Source organism: Hordeum vulgare, chromosome 3H (genome assembly GCF_904849725.1).
Source record: "Hordeum vulgare subsp. vulgare chromosome 3H, MorexV3_pseudomolecules_assembly, whole genome shotgun sequence".
In the NCBI taxonomy this organism is placed as follows: domain Eukaryota; kingdom Viridiplantae; phylum Streptophyta; class Magnoliopsida; order Poales; family Poaceae; genus Hordeum; species Hordeum vulgare.
Window position 1 is genome coordinate 213,246,899 of NC_058520.1, and position 5,451 is coordinate 213,252,349.

Consider the following 5,451-nt stretch of genomic DNA (forward strand, 5'->3'; position numbering starts at 1 on the left):
CGGTAGCCATTGCCGTCCCCTCACGGCTTGTATATTCTTCGCTGTCATCGGAGGTGTAATCTTCATGGTACGCTTGGAGGATTCTTCTTGGTGAAGATGTTCTTGCTTGGGAAATACTTGGCTTTGTCTTTCCGAATGAGCCTGCCCCCGTTGTCTTCCCTCTTCTCAAAAGGACAATCCGCCACAAAGTGACACATATTGCCGCAATTGTAGCATGTACTTACTCGTTGCTTGTTCTTGGACCCACTTGAGTTGTTCTTGGAGAAGTTGGGCCTTGAGTTTCTCTTGTTGCCCCAAATTTCCTCGATTCAAGATCCATGTGCTCGTGATAAGCATACTTTGTGTCTTCGGGGCAGCCCTCTTCTTCCTCTTCCTCTACTTCATCCGAAATGATCTTGGCTCTCAAGGCAAGGTTGCGTGTGGCTTTCTTCGACCAGACACGAGCAAGAGCATTGTCAGCGGTCTTGTTCATGATATTCATGGGAATGAGCTCATCCAGCACTTCGCTTGAGGTCAAGGTGTGGAAATACGGCCTTTGATGAATGATGGAGGACATGGCTTTTTTGAATGGCATGATGGCCTTGATAAACTTGCGCTTGATCCAAGTGTTATCCGTATCCTTGCTCCCATGATCTTGGAGAGCAACAGTAAGAGTAGTCACCCTTCGATAGAGATCACGGGGGTCCTCATCTTTTAGCATGACAAACTCATCGGCCTCATCAAGAACCACTTCAAAGTTGGAACGTTGAATGCTTGAGCTCCCCTTGTACAACACCATGATGTGCTCCCAACAATCCTTTGCACGGGTGAAGGGGCGGAAGTGAGATAGATCTTGAGGAGGAACCACGGATTGAAGGATGAACAACGCGAAATGATTATATTGATTGTCCGCCTCTTCTCTTGGAGTGAGGTTGTTTGGATCATGTGGGTAAAAGCCTTGTTCGATGATTCTCCAAAGATTTGTTGAGCTGTGAATAAATTAGACTTGATGCAAAAGACCCAGTTAGCGAAATCACCTATAACAAGTTTAGGAGGAGGACCAAGGTTATTAATATGCACTGTAGGGACTGGTCCTCCATAGACCGGGGGAGGAGGAACCAAGGGAAAGATTCCCGTCCCATTCTTGTCAAGAGGGGAAGAAGTTCGAGTACCTTTAGCTGATTCCTTTTTGGAATTGGCCTCCGACTCCGATGTGGTGGGATTAGCCACAAGCAATAGTTCGGGAGAATTCTTCATCCCCACAAGTAATTCTTTAAGCATGGACTTGACTTCGGTTGTCATGGACGTCTTGATTGAGGCCATAGCCTCATTCAAGACGTCCCGTGTGATCGAACTCAACTCCACGGCCTAGGGCATTTCGTGCCCAACCTCACCATCGTCAACCATACTCTTCGGGTGGTGAAACCATTTATAAAGAGACGTAGCACTGATAGCAATTGAAAGGATCGATATGGTTGACTAGAGGGGAGGGATGAATACCAATTTTTAGCTCTTTTTAACAAATTAGGGTTAGCAACAAAAGGTTCTCTAGAAAGATAAACTAGGTGAGAAACCTATATTATGCTAATAACAATAACTACTACTGCAAGCGAGGAATACACCACAAAAATAATAAGGACAAAGTAAAGGTAAGAAATAACCACAAGTGGAACCGGTGGTGATAAGGATGTGTCACCGAAGTTCCTTCCCTTTGACAGGAAGTACGTCTCCGTTGGATTGGTGTGGAGGCACAATGCTCCCCCAGAAGTCACTAGGGCCACCATATTCTCCTCACGGCCTCACACAATGCGAGATGTCATGATTTCACTAGTGGTGCCCTTGAAGGCGGCAACCGGACCTTTACAAACAAGGTTGGGGAAATCTCCACACAAAGCTTGGGGCTCCCAACAAGACCACAAAGCTTCACCACAATGGAATGTGGCTCCGAGGTGACCTCAACCGTCTAGGGTGCTCAAACACCCAAGAGTAACAATATCCGCAAGGGATTAGTGGGCTAATCAAATATCTCTTGGTGGAAGTGTAGATCAGGGCCTTCTCAACCAATCCCTAGGAAATCAAAAAGTTTGATTGAATAGGGGGAGAGATCGGGAAAAAATAATCTTTTGAGCAACAATGGAGCTTGGGGAGGTAAGAGGTGACCTTCTTGGGGAAGAAGACCCCTTTATATAGTGGGGGAAAGAATCGAACCATTAGCCCCACTAACAACCCGAGAAGAGCGATACTACCGCTACTAGGACCGATACTACCGCTGCTAGGAGCAGTACTACCGCACAGTAGGTTCACCGACCACGGTAGTAAAAAATTACTACCGTGCCTACCACCGCTGAGGTTGTGTTTGCGCAAAAAATACGAGGAAGCGGTAGTAAAAAAACTACTACCACCAAGATAGCGGTACTACTGCTTTGCCTCCGGTATTACCGCTGACATGAGCGGTACTACCGTTGGTCCTTTTGCACACACAGGGAGAAACAAGCTGGAGCTCCATTAAAGCAAGAAAACGGTGGTGCAATAGAATTGTGTACGTATTGATTCCACCTTAACCTTTCCGAAGCGGACCCCCTCTTAATAGTACGGCATTCCTACGCCTCAAATCCACCAAAGAGAAACGTAGAAAGCAACCATCTTTAAAATACTTCGAGGGGCACCGAATCGCCTTGTGCCTAGTCCTGAATTATCTGAAATGCTCAATGCACACGATTAGTCCGCAAATGCATTTTCATCAATTACCAAAACCACTTAGGAAGAAATATGCCCTAACACCTACTTACGTCAGACATAACCCCATCGAGTACTCTTCCAGATACAGAACTCAAGAGAAGAGACAGTCACCGTTACGCACACAGTTGACAAGTTTTAATTAAGTTTACTTCAAGTTTGCTATGATTGGGTGTTAAACAAATTTCCAAGTTTCCATATAAATATGGACACGACTCGCACAAAGATTTAACCCTGCAGGGGTGCTCCAACTAGTCCATCACGAACTACCACAAGCTACGTTGGAAACCTCGACCACGGAAAACCCGCGATTTCCTCCGATTCCTGGTGGAAAACCTCAACCTCAAGATAGCCCAAAGTATCCTCGGAATCCCTGGCACAAGACATTCGAGAAAGGTAAAACAAATCCAGCAAGGTCGCCCGATGTGTCGACGATCTCGATAGGAGACGCATATCTCGTTCTCAGGACACGAAGGATGAGCACAACATACAGTGGCGTGATAGACATCACCCGAGTTGCCCCGGGTTGGCCCCGCACACGATTCTGTTTAGGACCAGCACCATCAGCACCGGCCCTCCCTGTTTTATGTTGAATTACTCCTGGGGTTCATGATGCCCTATATTTTAATAACTATGTTCAGTATTAATATGTTGTGCAAATATAGTACCAATTTTGGGCCTTGCCAGACGAGTTTTACCCCAAAACGAAAGTCAAGGGGTCCCCATAACAACCCCAAGCATGTTAGAAGAGCTCAATTATGGAATGTAACACTGGTACACAAGTAACTTGGGAGGCAAAGATGGAACAAAACACTAGGCTAGAAGGTCAAGTCTTCCACCTTTTACCACATATATAAGTGCATTAAAAATATATCAATAATAGGGTGATATAACAAGGAATCCAAGTTGTCACATGCAAAGCATCCGCACCTGCAACTCGCAATGCTATAAGAAGGTTGAGCAAGCTGTGACATAGGCAAAAAATTGGTTTGTTGGGTTGTGGAAAGATTAGAGTCTTTTCATGGCAATGTTGGGAGGCTGCCATTTAAGTGGTGGGCAGCGAGACATATCGAAAGAAACGAGACAACTAGCATGACAATGATAGTAATGGTATCTAGGGAAATAATCATCTTGCATGTGATCTCGCTTAGAAGACGAACGAATTCATGAAGCAGACGAACCAACGTAGTCGAATGAATCCTCACACTTCGAACAGTTCGAAACTCTATCAAGAAGAAACAATGCAGAAAAAAAATAGTCAACACATGATCAACATCGCAACATATTCATGACATGATGTTCAAGCAATTATGATGCATGATCGGTTCAATTATGCAAGGCATGATAAATCACACCAATCAACTCCTACACATTAAGTGAAGCTCAATTTGCAATGAGTTACATATTGACGAAGCTCCACATTTGAATTACTTAGTTCACTCCCATTTAGGTACATGACAATATTAAATGTTGTTAAACATGGCAAGAGGTGAAGCATAAATAAAGTATACTATCTAGGAATTTCAAATGAGGTCGGAAACAACATATAGCATCTCCAAAATGACCCCATATGTTAATTTCAAAATTAGTTCAGATCTGAATTAAACACATTTTTATATTTATTAAACATAAAAATAAAGTGGACTATGTGATTGTACACGTCGTTCTAGTTGATTTACATATATGGATAATTTAAAACGGAGCTATGGTCTAAAAGATATGAGCAACACGAGATGATTTGCCATGAATGCAAAATGCATGGAAATGACAGCCACAACATGTTAAAACATGGATGCACAAGATATTATAAAGCTACATTAATTTTCTAGGGAAGTTTAAATGAGGCCGAAACAACGAATAACAATTTCGGGAAGTCCCCATATGCAAATTAAGATTCGGTATTGTTCTGCCTATAACATAATTTTAGAGTTGTTAAACAGAAAAAATAGATGCCACCATTTTGTTCTATACATTTTTCTAGCCAAGTTACATATATAAAACATTTTAATCGGAGCTACGGTTAATCAATTATGAAATAAATCATTTTAACATGGAACTTATGCAAATAAAATAAAAACAGCAAATTAAATATTTTAAATATGCATGAAAGTTGGAAATTCTTAATCTACACGAAATTCTGGGCATTTTACATACATATAATCTTTCCATACGATACACTGTTTATTAGTTATTAGCAATTTAAGAATATGCAATTTTATGTCATTTAAATGCACTGGTAAAATAGCAAAATCGTTCTACACAAAAAAACGTTATATGGGCCAAAATAGGGTGAGCACCGGTTAGCTAAAATGTTCTCACGACGTTGAATAGCAGTAGAGGCACACTGGGCCAAGCCTAACAACAGAAAAAGGGGCTCACCATAGCCACAAGGGCCGGTTCGGCTTGCACATGAGCTGGGCTTGGTCAACGGCCAGGCGAGGCGGAGTCAGGCCAATGCAGTGTTGCTGGGCAAGGGCGACGATGGGCCAACCCAGGCGGGCAGTTTGGCTGGGCTCGTCCCGGACCTTCTGTGCTCAAGGCCGAGGCGAGGCCACGGGCGCGACGGTGGCATGCTGCAGGCTGTGGGGTTCCGGTGATGGTAGGTGGCGGGGGCGCGGGCACGGGCTGCTGGGCGAGGGGCGAAGCAGGGAGACAAAGGCCGCGAGATCCCATCGACGAGGAGTTCCCTGGCGAAGCTCAGGTTGACAACCTTCCTTGGCGTCAGGCATGGCTTCT

At 44.0% G+C, this 5,451-nt stretch overlaps 1 long non-coding RNA gene across 1 annotated transcript; it reads right to left on the reverse strand.

Annotated features, from left to right (window-relative positions):
* Positions 1 to 3,518: 3,518 nt before the first annotated feature.
* On the reverse strand, positions 3,519 to 5,235 carry LOC123443543. The gene is made up of 2 exons (XR_006630710.1): positions 5,095 to 5,235; positions 3,519 to 3,940 (listed from the first exon to the last, which is right to left on the reverse strand). It is a non-coding gene; the product is annotated as an uncharacterized LOC123443543 (long non-coding RNA).
* Between the last annotated feature and the right edge of the window lie 216 nt (positions 5,236 to 5,451).